The following is a 16,472-nucleotide window of genomic DNA, read 5'->3' as shown; positions in this document are numbered from 1 at the left end:
CTATCACATACAATTCCTTTGGATCTTTACACCCCAATGGCATTACCCTGCACTTCTTCGTATTAAATTTTAACTGCCAAGCATGAAACCAGTCTTTTCTAATTTTATATATATCTACAGCTTTTTGGTTTTAGGTTTTATCCAATAACCTCCCTTCCCCAAATACAAAAAACTTAAATATGCTTTCAATCAGATAAACTGTGTAAAATCGCCACTTTTCTTAGTATTCTCTCACTCCTCTCTGGCTTGTCCTGTATCCTCCACTCAGTTTTGGGCCCTTTCTGCACTGCTAATTCCTTAGTGACATAAACACACATATTTGATTACATTGGAAAAGGTACCCAGCAATTGTATCTACAATACCAAGAAAACAATAAACACCTATTTTTTGTCCCTCAAAGAACCCTAATTAGCTGGAAATTAAACCCCAAAATTTACAATATATAAACACCTAAGAGTAGAAAAACTGCCTATATCAAGTGCCCATCCCAGCACTTGGGCCTATCCCAGAATCCTATAATTAACAGTAGCACCATATTTGTTGATGTTCATCTACAAATTCCCAGTGTATAAGCTACTTGATTTAGACAAGAAAATTATTTCCCCATTTTCAAAATGCATTTTTACAAGTCCTAAGGAGGCACATTAAGGCAATTCTATAACTGTGTACCTACAGGCCCCATTTTACCGCAGCGGGTAAAAGGTAGGTCTTTCATTTTGGGGAGGAGCCCTTACCACCATCCATTGAGGTGGCAGTAAGGTGATCAAAGCTCACCCCGGCGGTAACCGGACAGCGCACAGCACAGTCCAGTTACCACTGGGTACACACCAGCACTACAAAAATAAATATATCTTTATAGTGCCAGATATGATGGCGCACTGGGGGTGGGAAGTACTGCTGGGCTACTGTGATAGCTCAGCAGTACTTTCTTTTTAGCTTTGTAAAAGGCGGCCCTTAACGAGCTGTGCAAGTAAATCTTAATGCCAATTTGTGCTGATAATTGCTTGTTAACATCCAACTAACAGTGCTGATTAGCTTAGTTAACCAATTAAGTTGCGCGCATTGTTGTAAGATACATTTCTATTTCTGCGTGGAAATTAAGGCGCGATATACAGAATTTGGGGGATTGTACATGTAAATGCCAAAAATGCCAGTTACGCATGCAGGCACTTTCTATAAGGTTGCACATAAGTGGCGTAGAATGAAGTTGCAAGAAGGGAGTACATGGGGACAGATCATAGGTGTGACACAGGCCTGTTCTTATTTATTTATTTACCACATTTCTATACCTCTTAAAACAAACAGTGTACAATAAAACAAACAAAGCAAAAAATACATAACAAGCATTGCAGTAATCTAAACATGACAGAACCATCGCCTGAATCACTCCACAAAAATCTTACAGGAGCAACATAGGTTTCAGTCTTCCATTTATGCATACAGCTCATTGAATATTATAATCTGTAAGTGCCGTTTGCTACATGTAGGCCTGCCCATTTTCGCCTGCCATAGACTTGCCAATATGTCATGGGTATGCCGATATGGATTTACGTTAGTATTCTGTAACAACCTGAGTGCCCAGATGCTGTTATAGAATATGCACTTCCCATGCTGCATTGGGGGCACCTCATCTAAACACCCCTTTATTTATAGAATTGTCCCACATTCCAATCTCCTGAATACCTTTATCTGCTCTAGAAGATATTCTTTAAAGAGGAATCAATTCTATGAAATGTGGGTATTTAAAGAAGGTCCACTTAACTGATTCAGACCTCCAGGATCACTTACTATGGTCACGTTTTCAACGCTGGAAACTGGGTTGTGAGCCCTTGGACCACTGCCGAGGACGGCAACCGGCAGGCAAAACCACCCTCAAATCAGGACAGGGGCAAAAACACGACTGGAACCCCGGACTGGGTTTGCAGCAGAGGCAACATCAGCTGGAAACAGGCAGAGCAGGAACCCTAGTCCTTCACCTGCGCTTAGCCGCTTTTCCCCAGGAGTAAGCCACCTGGTGGCAGGCGGCCGGCAGGGCTTTGCAGGTCAGGGCAGGGGCAGGATTACCAACAAGCAACAACACACACAGAGTAGGACTAAAAGCTGCCAGCGCAGCCACCCCCTCAAACAAGAACACAAACAGATAAGAGGAAATAGGGAACTGATAACTACCAGGCAGGCAGCCACCTAAAACAAAGAGAAACCAGCAGGAGGCAGAAGCAGGAACCTAGCACAGAAATACAAACAAGAGTCAAGACTCGAGTACAAAGCTAAGCTACACAAAGGACTAAACTAGGAATCAGGCAGGGGAACTATGAACAAGAAACTAAACTAGGCAGAAGTGCCACAAGCACCAACATACCAGGGCCTTAGGCGATGCAAAAGGCAAAGCAGAAAGATTTCAGAATGGCTAATAGCCCAGCAGCATGGAGGCCCAAGCTGCAGCAATCACCAGTCAACTACGGACAGCTGTGCAGGTTCAATCCAAGCAAGCAAGTCTGGCAGCCCAGAAGATCAGGACCGGACTGGACTGAAATCTGGAACAGGTGACAAGAACCAGACAGTCCATTGGCAGCCACCAGGTCTGGCCACCAGATTGGCGAGAGGAAGGAGAGCACGAAACATGGGCACAAACCGTGACAACAATAAATAACAAAAACTGAAGGTTAATTCACACAGATCGCAATTTTCAGATGTGCTTGCTATTCACCAAAGTATAATTCCATACTGCAGAACAGGAATAAATGTTCAGTGTTTGAAAATAAGGGAGAAAGTTTGCAACTTGCAGTTCATTTTCAAAGCGATTTAACCAGCCAGAAATGGCTCCTGGCCGGTTAAATCGCTTGTTCGGAGCTAACTCGTCATATCAGCAGCATTTAACTGGTTAGTGGCGTTGAAAATGTCTAATTAGCACCTATGTCCAAAATCGGCTATTTTGGAGAAATTCTGGGAGTGGAGGTCAGCACTTGGCCTGTTGTGCCAATAATCACCCCTTAACCGGCCATGGGAACTGCATAAATAAGACCATATAAAGTCATTCCTATCTTTAAGCAGTGCCCCATAGCCATTAACCCCTGGATTCTATATAGTGCGCCTAGAAGAGCTGCGCTAACTTCAAGTGTATTTGTAACAATGCATGTAACTTAATTGGCTTAGCAAGCAATCAACATTGTTAACAAGCACAACAAGCAATAGCGAGCACTAATTGGCAATAATTAGAATTTACGCACGCGATTTCCTAAGCATATTCTGTAATGTACTGTGTCTAAATTTTAATGTGCACAGGCAAAAATGGGCGTGTTTATGGGCAGGAAACGGGCGTTTCATGGGTGTTTCAAAATTTATATGTGTTATAGAATATGGCCTCTGCACCTAAATCTACATGCCGGACGCCACATTTTCATTGGAGTAAATGGAGGCATATAGTTTTAGGCGCTAGGATATCAATTAAGCATATTCTATATACTGCGCCTAAATCTAGGTGTCACTTATAGAATACGCTTAGGCGGAAATGTTTTCCACACAGTTTTTCTACGTGTCATATATAGAATCTGACCCTAAGTGCTGAATATTTAACTTAACCAGCTATGCTTTAGCCGGCTTCTCAAAACCGGAAATTCAATGCTGAAGCCCGAACATGGCCTGGCATGGAATTTCCGCACATAACGCCGGTAGCAGTCAAAAAAATGTTGAACGCCACCAGCTGAAAATCGACCCCTTAGTTTGTATGTTTGTGTGGCTTCTTTCCATTTATTTGGTAGTATAAAGGGATGCAGTTTCATGGGAATGAGGCAGAGAGTCGCAAGCAGTATTCTGGAATTATCTAGCGGTCCTGCCCATATCTCAGCAGATCTGATGCCCAAAGGCAGTCATGCCTAGGATACTAAGGAGATATATATTGGAACTTGGAGAGAACAGCAGTAGGAAACTCTTGTTGGAGTGTGTTCTTTGAGACTGTGAGTTGGTTCTTTCACAGTAAGCTTGCCATTGCTCTATCATGCCTTCATTAATGTAATGAGGTGCCTCTCTCCAATCAAAGGCAGTTCATCGTTAAAACACGGAGCTCTAGCATGTTACACCAGATGTCATTTATTAATCATTTGTCACTCAAATCCCAGCTTTCCTCCTTTTTTCCTGGTTAAACAGCAGAGAGCCATGAAATGAATGGAATCTTTTCCCATTGATTTTCTTCTTGACAGCAAAGAGAACATGAGAGGGAATGAGCGTGACAGAAAGAGACTGGAGATGAAGTGCAGATAAAGAGCCACAAAGAATGAGGATGTAGAAGACATATATAGTTATCTGAAAGATCTCATAAAGGACATTTCTTGGGGAAAGATGAAGAAGTATTATTTCACTATTAACATGCATTGGAATGCATTAGAGGGAGGTATTACGCTGGAGCATGGGTAAAAATTGTAGACTAAATAGTCTAGTTTGCCATGTTAAGGCCCTGTTTACTAAGGTGTGTTAGTGTTTTTAGCGTGCCTACACTTAACGCGCGTGCTAACCATGTAGGTGTCTATAGGGATATTGTAAGCACGTACATGATTAACCTGCATACATGGTTAACGTGCGTTAAACCCGTTAATGCACCTATAATGCTGCTTAGTGAACAGGGCCCTTAGTCTCTTGAATGCACAAAAATAAAAACAAAAATATAAGATAAGAACACTTTAATGGACTAATATAATACATTACTTAACTGTCAGGAGCTATAACCCTCTTCCTCAGACAGAAATGTATTTATTAACAAATAGGTATCACCTTATATATTTTTTAATTTATATTGGCCTTCATTTCACAAGCCTTATTTGTGTTTGGTATGTGCATAAACCAGCAGTTAGATATTTACCTTACATATATGTCTAAGTCCCCATGTTACAAAGCTAGGATATGCATGTACCAAAACCAAGTGCATGCCAATGGCAGGGGTGTGTGGTCTGGATGTGTCTTGGGTGGAACAAAGGTGTGGAAAGTTCATAGATGTTTATTCTCCATTTCAGAAGGGGATTAAGGTCTAGATTCTCTATATAGTGCACTTAATTGCAAGCGCAAATTTGGGTGTGCATCCCATATGCACATGCAATTTAATTGGTTAATGAGCCAATTAGTGCTAATAATTGGCAAAAATTAGGATTTACGTGTGTTTCTTGTTTGGCGCTATTCTATAACAATGCAAATGTAAACCCTTTAGCACACAACTGAAAAGGGAGCATGGGCATGGGCGGATCAGGGGCATTCACTAGAGATGAACGAAGTATCATCAAATTTAGGGGATCTGTGTCTAAGCTACATACAAGGATGTACACCAGCTTTCAGTTGGTGTAAATCCTCGCACCAAAAGTTGGGTACAGATCCCACTGCTAAGCATTATTCTATAAACAACGCCCAACTTGGAGCACCATTTATACAATAGTTTTTTGACACTCGAATTTGGGTGTCATATATAGAATCTGGGCCTATATGTCTATAATCTACAAGATCGGTGTTGGGAGTTACACCTGAAACCAAGCACGTTTAGGATTTAGGAAACAGCTGCTATTAAGCAGCATTTAATCCCTGAGTGGTTTTTGTTCCCCCTAAATGCCAAACTGACAAAACAAACCAGTCACTGTAACAGCATTGGGATAACAAGCAGTTATGTTTCCAGGGTTGCGTAAATAACCGGTTAAGTTACCATTCCACAACATAACTGGGTTGTGTATTGACCATAGCTGGTTTTGTGCTGACTTTGAACATGTCAACTTTTCTATGTTAGTTTTCTAAAAACACATTGCATAAACATCCATTCTCTTGTATTTTACAACAGGCTTTACGTCAGCAGATTCTGTTCTAAATACTGATGAAAATCTGAGACACACTGACCAGCATATCTCAGTTCCTATTTCTATGACCTGTCGAAAATGGAGCTACCAATCTTTATTCCGTTGAATTTGTAAATGAAACCACCTTCCTGAGGAGAACTGGGAGCTCTAGAAAGAAAGGTGAAGAAAGTATGGGAGGAAAAACAGATTAAGGAAAGAATAGAGAAGAGTTGAGACAATGGCAAGGAGAGAGTAAGGGGACCTGGGTTAGAGAAATATACAGTTTTCATGCATTTTTTTATCTAGGCTTTTGGTGTGAATAAGGTCCACAAAGATACGTAGAACTAAAAGTCAACAAGCAAGTCATGAACTACCATAACTTAGATGATAATCCAACACAGCAAAGATGACAATGAGACCACTTAAAGTCAATAATTGTGCTATCCCAACTTTAATCAAAATTAGGCACCATTATTGACTTTGTGTGGTTTCATTGTCATCTTTGTTGTATTGGATCATCTGTGTTGGTTTGCGAGGATTTGTTCTTCTGTTTTGCTGTCTATCATAACTTAGAACATTTTCCCCCAGATTCTATAAAAGTCGCCCAAATTTGGGCATGATCCTGAGTTGCACATGCAACTAAATTAGTTAATGAGCCATGAACACTCAATAATTGGCTGTTAACAATCAATTAGTGGCGTTACCACTAATTTGGAGTTGCACGTTCAACTGCCTATGTGCAATTCTATAAAGAATCACACCTAAATTCTCTCACATACAACCAAAAAGGGGTGTGGCCATGGGAGGGACATGGGCAGGTCATGGCCATTCCCAAAAGTTATGCACAGTGTTACAGAATTGGGGGGGGGGGAATGTGTGCTAGAATTCACGCCTGCTTTCAGCAGGCATAAGTCTTGGCACTTTTTAGTCATGGGAATCAGTGCTATGTGCTGTTCTATCAAGGATGGTCATCTCAGAGTGCTGATTTTTCCTGGTGCCGTTTACAGAATCTAGCCCTTTGTGACTATCTTTCAGCAGTTGTACTCCCTTCATCAAACTGAGCTGGGATGATGTTGTCTGAATAATAGATCGGATCAATGGCGGCCTTACCATTAGGCCACCTGAGGCGGGGGCCTCAGGCAGCACCCTTCCTGGAGCAGGACCTCCCCCTTCCTTCCTCCACCCCGTTCCAGAGTTTACCTTCCTTGTCCATTTTCTAATAGGTGGAGGCAGCGATTCCCAAAAGCTGCACTGCCGCTGGCACTGGCCTCTTCTCTTTACTGTGGCCCACCTCTCTGATGTAACTTTCTGTTTCCTCAGAGGCAGGCCGCAGTAGAGAAGAGGCCAGTGCTGGCAGCAGGGTAGCACATGGGAATCACTGCTGTCGCTGCATTTTGGAAAATGAGAAAAGAAGGAGGTGGAGGAAGAAAGGAGGGAGATGCCAGACCATGGCCTGGGGGGGGGGGGGGCGGCGGCATCTTGCCTTGGGCTGCCCCGGATTGGATTATCAGGGTATTTGTGTTTTCAAAGGACAAAGCTGGGTCTTTAGTAAGCAGAACTGGAATAGGAGATGAGGCTTGTGCACCAAGGCAGTCAGAGAGGAAGTAAACTGTACCAGGAAAAGGTTTTTCAAAAACAACCAATGAAAAATAAGGGAAGAGAGAAACAGAAGTCATGTGAGAAAAAAGGAAGTAAGAAAAGCTAAAAAGTAAAATATATCTCCAAATTGCACTGGAAACAAGGGTTTAGAGGGGGTTTACTTTTTTTTCTCTCTTATTTTACTTCAGTTAATAGTAATTGACTGTCTGGAAATCTTTGTCTGTTTACATCAATAGGGCTCAGTGGGATACTGGTTATCAGAAGGTTAGCTGCCTGGCAGAGATAAGGGGCTGTGGTTTCTTTAGTGAGACAGGTGGGAGGGGGGAGTATGGACGGCAGAGAAAGGTGCGCAAATCCAACCACTGATTGCTGCTGTCTGCAATTACAGAGGTTATTGACCCATGCAGGCAAGACGTGGTGGTGAGGCGCTCAAGGTCAGAGAAAAGAGAGAGAGAGAGAATAATTTGATGAGGTTGGGCAAGAAAGTGCCAGACTGTAATAACAAGAGGGTCATGATCCCTCTGACACAGATGTTTCAACTCTGTTTCTCTATTTTGTGTGTGTGTGTGTGTGTGTGTGTGTGTGTGTGTGTGTGTGTGTGTGTGTGTGTGAGAGAGAGAGAGAGAAAGAGAGAAAGAGTGAGAGAGAGAGAGACCATTGAATGAAAGCTAGAATATAATTAAACTGCAGAATCACTGCTTAAAGTGTGATTTTCAGAGCGATTTATGTATGTAAGTTGGTTATTTCAAAATTGCCCTTTCTCAGTAAAGCTAAAAGTCCACATGTTCTGGAACACACTTCATACTTTTGGCCACATTTAGAAGGAGCATTTCTAGGGGCACTTTTTAGATGAGATTGCATTTTCCATTTCAAAAAATTACGCACACACAAAGCATCCATGGAATGTTTCGAAATAGAAGCGCTCATAAGTACATAAGAATTGCTCATAAGTACATAAGAATTGCTCATAAGTACATAAGAATTGCCATACTGGGAAAGACCAAAGGTCCATCAAGCCCAGCATCCTGCTTCCAACAGTGGCCAAACCAGGTAACAAATACCTGGCAATATCCCATGTACTTTCCCTCTAAAAAGTGATACAAAGTCCATAGGTAAAAAATACTCTATGGACTTTGTTTTAATGCAGTTGGTAAACTGACTTCTAAATGTATTTCATTGCTTGTCTATGTAGACTCGCTGCTCTGTACTCTGTGCATTTTTTGCTCCTTCACGGCATTTTTGATGCTGCTGTATTTATTGGATGTTTGTGTTTCACCACCTATTATCCATCAACTTTGATTGAAAATATCACTTGACTCCTGAGGCAGGCCATGAGATGCCAAAGCACAGGACTGCGTCAAGTCATTGCAGCAGTTATACAAAGTTGATATTTTGTAATAAATACCACTTGTTGGAACCACATTGGTCTACCCCCTTCTTCTTTTTGTTTGCGTTTCTGTTTTGTTGTTAGGGGGATCACCTGCTTTTTTTCTTTTGGGGGGTTCCTAAATGTATTTACCACAGAAAAATAAAGTTTAACCAATGTAGTTCTTCTTGCCATATCCTCGACATTTCTAATACCACCTTCATGCACTGCCATGCAGTTGAAGACTGCTCTCTGCCAATTCTTCACGAGATCATATGAAGTCCTTCAATCACCAAGACAGTGACTCAAGGTGTGAGACTCTGTTCCCCAGACAGGGCCACTGACCAAGTCCCACTTCTCATTGCATCCCTGGATACGCCAGTTTGGAGATGATCTGGGTTGGTCAGAATTGAGTGGTTCATGCTCCACTGTTGGAAGCTGGAGCTCACATGTCCGTTTATTTGCAAATTACCAATATATTAATTATTAATTCAACAATAACCTGGTACTTGCTTGAAGAATACAATTCTCTATCAACGACTTGCAAATTATTTCACTCTCACAACAATTAGTTAAATGGGGAGGAAAAGACTAGATGCTCGGCAACCACCAACACCTCTCTTGTTGTGGATACCTCGCTGCTCAGAGTTTACTTTTGAAAATTAGTTTTTTCGGATGTAAACTACTGGCAAGCGTCATCATGAGTCAAAAAACCTCTCCATATGTGCCTCATTTAATTTTTATTTTTTAGATTTTTTTGAAAAGATTTTCTATTATTCTCTTATCTGATGTTTAAATAGAGATACAAAAAGGCACTTATCTGGTATGTGGCTCAAACTACTGGGTATGCTCTACAGTGAGCCCCTGTTTCGCCGAAGCTTCATTAGAACCATGACCTGTAGCCACTTTGAGTACCCTGCGGTTAAGCATAAAACATAGTCTTAATGTATATTAAAGAGAGTAGAAAACGTTTGTGGAACAGCAGTCAAGCAAATGCTTACCTTTTAATATGTCTGCTTCTGTTCTTTGGCACTATCAGAACTAAAATGGCAACTGGTATTTAAACTAACACTTCCTACTCATCTCTTCTATTATTATAGTATGTTTAACTTTTACTTTCTCTAACAATATTTTGTATTCCCTATTACTATGTAAGCCGCATTGAACCTGCTTTGAGTGGGAAAGTGCGGGATACAAATGTAATAAAATAAAATAAATTATCAGCCAATCATACTTCGGCTAGGTGGTCCTCCTAGAAGGACCATGGTTAAGACCATAATATCTATGTCAAAGATTAAATTTAAAGCAGCCTTCATCTACAATGGTAACTGTGGAAATTATTTCAAAATTCTGTAGAATATGGAAGGAGCTTGGGTGTTGGTTTTCGGAATAGCAGGACCTGGGATGGTCTGCTAGCAGAGATGGTGGAGGACATCTCTGTGGTAGATTTGGGCAAGCTTGGAACGGAAGTGGAGATAATGGTTTTTATTAAATAAATTGATGGAAGTAAATGATTATATTGTAACCAGGTTTTTATTGCATTGACATTAAGGGTCAGAGTCTATAAATTGCACTCAAAAATGGATGTCAGAAAAGATCAACACTAAACTCCAATTCCTGCACCCTATCTTTGGGTGCCAGACTTACGCCTGCTGAAACCTAGTGTAAATGCTAGTACCCAAGTTGGAAGCAGAGATCTAGTATTCTGCAACAACGCACAGAACCTTTAGGAATACCCCTCCCTTGTCCACACCCCCCTTTTGAGCTGCGTGCAATGGAATTTGGGCACCATGCACTATAGAATAGCATGCAGCCAGATGCACCCACAAATCCTAATTGATGCTAATTAACATCAATAATTGATTGTTAGTGACCAATTATTGCTCGTTATTGACTTCTTAGTGCGCATCTCAGGATCATGCGCAAATTCAGGCACCCAAATCTTGGCACCATATATAGAATCCAGGGGTAAATGTGTGAAGGGGTGTTTCATATATTCACTAATTATTTTTATCTTGCTTCTTTCCATGGGCCATGTAGCGCAGCACCAGCCTTCAAGGTCTGGCATACTTTCATCATCCCACCACCATCACACAAATTGAATTTAAAAAGAAAAAAAGAGTAAAAAATTGTATCCCAAGTTCAAAGATATTCTCAGTATTTGCTATTGAGTTAATAGAGATGAAATAAAAATATTGGGGCCAATATTCAAAGTTAGTTAACCGGTTAAGAGAGGCTCTTATCTGGTTAATTCATGCTGACTGGGCTACTAAGGGAATATTCAAAGTGAGTTAACTGGTTAAAAGAGGCCCTAATCCAGTTAACTCATCCTGACCAGGTCCCAGGGAAATATAAAACATGAGTTAATCGGTTAAGAGAGGCTCTTATCTGGTTAACTCACACTGACCAGGCCCCAAGAGAATATTCGAAGTGAGTTAACCGATTGAGGGGGGTCTTTTACAAAGCGGCAGTAAGCCCAACGCAGGCTTACTGCTTGCTAATCCGGAAATACTGCTGGCCCAATGCAGCCACCAGCGGTAATTCAGGATGGAGTGTGCACCACTTCCGGCACTCCAGAAATTTTTCTGTAGCACGGTGCTAACCTGTCGGTAATCAGGCATCGTCACACACTGCCCGGTTACCGCCACAATATCACGGGATCACTTACTGCCACCTAAATGGGTGGCGGTAAGTGATGCCCACCGCATGACCATGCAGTAAGGTTTATCTTACTGCATGACTATTTTTTTTGGGGGGGGGGGGGGCATTTTACCCACTGCCATAAAAAGGGCCCTGGTGCATGGGAAAAATGGCCCCCACCACTACCGCAGGGCCCTTTTTCCCACAGATTAGTAAAAGGACCCCTAAGAGAGGCTCTTATCCGCTTAACTCACGCTGACCAGGCCCCAAGGGAATATTCAGGTAGTGCCACAGAATATCCCAACTGCTAAAGCCAGCTATTGTGTGGGTGGTCTGAGGTGAAGCTGGTGCTTAACCCCATAAGTGCTGATAGTCAGACCTTAACTAGATAATAGCCACATAAAGGTCTTCGAGATAGTTGTTAACTACATTTTCCTAGCCTGAATGGATTAAAGAACAAACCAATTTTTCATGTTGTTGTGTTTTTTTTTCTTTTATCAAGCAGCTTTGCTTTGGAATTCTAACTCTTTTTTTAAGGAGAACTCAGAATTATATTGTTTTTAGGAAACTTTTAAAATCTTTTTTTATAATAATTTGTTATTTATCAATATTTAACATTCAAGCAAAATACTTGTACAGAAAAGTAAGCTTCCAATACAATAAACAGAAAAAAGGGGGGAAGGAAAAGTAAGGAAAAATGTACATTGGAAGTCAAAACTCAAGTCCACATATTTTGAAACCGACTACAGATAATGGAAAAAAATAAAATTTAAAAGAAAAACAACTTTAAGGCAAAAGACCTGACATGGTAACAGGATTCCCAAAATTACGCAAAAAAAGAGCCAGTCATAAGGGTATAAAGATGGAGACTAAACCCCCATGATACATTTTGTTGCCAAAAAAGCTGTGAGATGGGAAGGTTCAAAAAAGACATATTTAATTGATTGATACCTGAGTAGGGGTAGAGTAAGAAGAAAGTAGCTCCTATCTAAAGCATAACAGGATTATTTCTGAGTATCTCTGGAAATGTCAGGGAAAATCTGGATTCTGAATTCCAAAAAAAGTATTTTCTTTATTCTTAAAGTATATTCGCAGTAGCCAGTTTACATCAGGCACCAACATCACAGTAGCCACCAGGGTTCACGTGGTAGTCAGTTCTGTATCAGAAGACTCAAATACAACAGACACATTAAATGGTGAGTCTTGCTGATCCACATTTTGTTGAGTAGCCACAGATATAGAGGGCAAATTATAAACTTTGGAAAAAGGTAGAATACTTTCTTCAGCAACCCCAGTGTTCTCTTTAATATATCTCTTAAGTATGTCACGAAGAGTGACTGCGAACACCTTAGGTAAATTTAAATGTAAATTGTTACTCCTAATGGAGTTCTGAAATGACTCAGCCTTCCTCCTCATATTAGACAAGTCCTTCACTATATTGGTATGAAGAGTCTGAACAGCCACCAATTCCTCCTCCTGTTTATGCACTTTTTCAGTCAAAGTCTTTAACCCAGAATCAGTTTCCCTTAACTTTCCTTCCAGGCTACTCAGTCCCTGGTCCAGTTTTTGAACCATGGGGCACAAGGCTTTACCCAGGTCTGCCAGAGATTCCATCGAAGAGCAGGATTCCAACTCCACTCTCACAGCTTTAACCTCCCCAGAGATAGAAACTAAAGCCGCTGTAGCCCCTGCTGGTAAACCCAACGCCTCCAGGGTTTCCACTTCACCCTCAGAATGATCCAGGGCCTCTTGCTGCTCACCTACTGCTACACTTCCTGGATGCGGAACAAGCAGTTCTAGCATTGGGGAGCTGCTACCTCATGGCTGAGGGGGAGGAGCTCTCAGGTCAGGGCTCCCTTTACATTTGCCAAAACACAATGAAAAAAATAACAAAAATCTGAATTGATGTACTGATGGCCTGTCCTTCATTACCAGAGCAGAAAGAGTAGCAGAGTAAGCAAAAGACTTGAGGACAAGGACACCAAAATTCAAATTCTACCAACATTCCCTATGACTGTGAGCAAATCATTTTGGCCTCCATTACCTTAACTACAACCTGAGGAGTTTATTTATTTAGCTGCATCTTGGAAATGATGTATTATTTCTCAATAACACAGCTTAATGCAAAATTGTTCTCCCTAATGTGAGTTAAATAAAAATGACCTGTGAAGCATGTAGATACATGTAAACCAACTTATTATGGAAAATGAATAACACGGCTTGCGTTGAACTTTACAAGCTGCATTATTCATAGCAACACTATGAGGTGTTAACTTTCATCCAGGAGCATTGGCCTACATGGTCCCAGGTTTGGTCGTAAAAAAAGATTTGATAGCTTCCGTCCTCCAATTCTACAATTTGTCACAAATGATTAAAGTCCCACTGCCTCTACCTATCCCTCACCCTGATTCCCCATAAATGATCAGTCCAAGTGCTCTATCTCCTGATTCATCATAAAGCATTATATTGGCTCCCAATCAAAGCCTATATTGCCTTCAAACTTTGCACCATGATCTGGTTCATAATCCAGGGCAAAGTGCCTGCATACCTCTCAGGAATGATCGCCCTGCCCCTCAAAAACTCACTGAAAGAGGTGAGGAACTATCTGACACTCCACTACCCCAGCTGTAATAGATTCATCTACAAGTCTCTGCACACTCTACGAACTTCCCCTACCTAGGCACCAAGATGTGGAACACACTGCCAAAATCACTAAGGTCCCTAACCCCCTATACCATCTTCAGGAAACACCTCAAAACATACCTATTCAAGAAGTTCCTACCCACAGACAACAAAAGCGAATCAACTTCATGCAACAGAAACAAACCAACCACCTCGCTACACAAACGCCAATCTCCCTCCCACTAATCATGATCAACACATCTATATACCCAATTCTACCCTACAACTTCCCACAACCTTACCCCTAACCACTTAAATCTGTCCGAACAGGAACTTTCCCTCGATCACCTGCTCCCCATCCCATTCTCTGCCGTCGAAGCGATCCCAAGGATCACCTACCTCTCACCCTAAAAGTAACTCCCTTCTAACTTCATCTCAAATGTAACCCTTTATCTAGTACTCTTCTCAAATGCATCTCTTTATCCAAGGCTCATCTTAAACATAACTTTATCATCACTGATTATACTACAATGCTCATCTTAAATGTAATTTTATTACCACTGTTCATAATACAATATAACTCTCTACCATTATTATCTTCCATTGTAAGCCACATTGAACCAAACACGTTTGGAAAACATGGGATATAAATGCTGCTAATTGATTAATTAATTAATCATTATCCCACTGCTTCCATATTTGGCAGCCTGACCTTTCATGGTAGTATCTCAAGACTACTTCTAGAGCCTTCCAAATTCAAGTTCAGCTTTATTTCTGATATACCACAAAGTTAAACATGATTTACAGGTTCATAAAATGAGGGGAAGCTATTGGAGCAGGAGTGATCATGGATTGCTTCCACCCCAACTAACTGCCAGGGGTATCTTCCAAATTTGTAGCACCATCTGCTGCTCTGGCTGTTGGGGGTCCTCATGCCCCATCAGTAGAAGAGGTTCTCCACCAGTGGCTTGGCAGTTGGTGGCATTTTGCATAAACTACTGCCATGCTGCCCCCAAACATGCTCAATTTTCACCAGCAGGTATTTAGGGATCATGAAGGAGGCAAAGAGAGCAGGGGGTGAGGCAAAAGTTTGTGTCCTCCCTCTTTGGGTTTGGGGGAGTGTTAGAAAGCAGAAGTGGAACTTTGATCATTTATGCAGAATCAGGAGATTAGAGCCAAGAGGGTGGGACAGTAGTATTTTAATCATTTATGATGGTTCAGAGGTGAGTAGGGACAATAGAACCTTGGTCTTTTATTTATTTATGTATTAATTCATTCATTCATTCTACTTGATTATATGCCTCTACAACCTATAATTTGAAGAAAGGTACCATTTACAGCAAAATTACAAAACTCATCCTCACCATATGCCCTCCAACCCAATCCCCATCCTAAACCCAATGCCCATATATTATACATACAACGCATTCCTAATATTAAAAGATAAGCTCCTATAATTCTTCAACTTTAAGAACCAAATGCTTGACTTACTGATCAAGTCTTGGCATGTGTCTGAAATCTGAGGAACTCTTTCTTCTGCTGGAGTCCCAAAAGTATATAAATCCACATAATCCAACACAGCTCACATGTACCCTGCAATATCACCTTTTTGGAAAATTAGCAAAAGCTACTGTAAAGAACTAAGGCAGTAGCTCCTAAACCTGTCCTGGGGGAACCCTAGCCAGTCAGATTTTCAGGATATCTGCAATCAGCGGCGTACCAAGGAGGGGGCGGTGGGGGCGGTCCGCCCCGGGTGCAAGTCAACAGGGGGTGCTCTGCTCTCGCTGCTCTATTTGGCCCGTTGACCCTGTCTCTCTTCTGAGTGGTTCCGCGCGGCGCGCCTTTCTTCTGCTCCACTCCCTGCCAAATTGCTGCCGCTAGTGCCTCTCCAGCTCCTCTGGCCGGAGTCGCCGACGGTCCCACGCCTTCCTGCAGCAGCCTCTAGCCCTGTGTGTCACCACCGCCACTGCCTGCTTCTCACCCAGCAGACTAGCAGCGGTAGCGTAGCGGTAAGAAGAAGCAGGAAGATTGAAGGGTCTAAACTACCCGTGGCTGCCGATCCCACCCCTCTGATGTCACTTCCAGTTCTGGAGCACAGTCGGCAGCCACAAGTAGGTAGGGCCCCGCGATCTTGGTTTATTATTTTTTTTCTGATGATAGTTTGAAGCGGGAGGAGCAACAGCATCGGGGTGGGGGGGCGAATGGATCCAGTAAAAAGGATAGAGGGCAGACAAGGGAGAGGGCAGACTGTGACAGTGGATTGAAGAAAGGGCAGAGATAGAGAGGGCAGATGGTGGATGGAAGATGGGGCACAGAGAGGGGGAGAGAGGGAAGCGGGCAGACCCTGGATGGAAGGGAGAGAAAGGGCAGATGGTGGATGAAAGGGGCAGAGAGAGAAATAGAGGTAGAGAGGGAACACCCTGAATGGAATGGACAGATG

The sequence above is a fragment of the Microcaecilia unicolor genome, chromosome 1, assembly GCF_901765095.1.
Source record: "Microcaecilia unicolor chromosome 1, aMicUni1.1, whole genome shotgun sequence".
Taxonomy (NCBI): domain Eukaryota; kingdom Metazoa; phylum Chordata; class Amphibia; order Gymnophiona; family Siphonopidae; genus Microcaecilia; species Microcaecilia unicolor.
Note: the sequence above shows the minus strand (reverse complement) of the source record.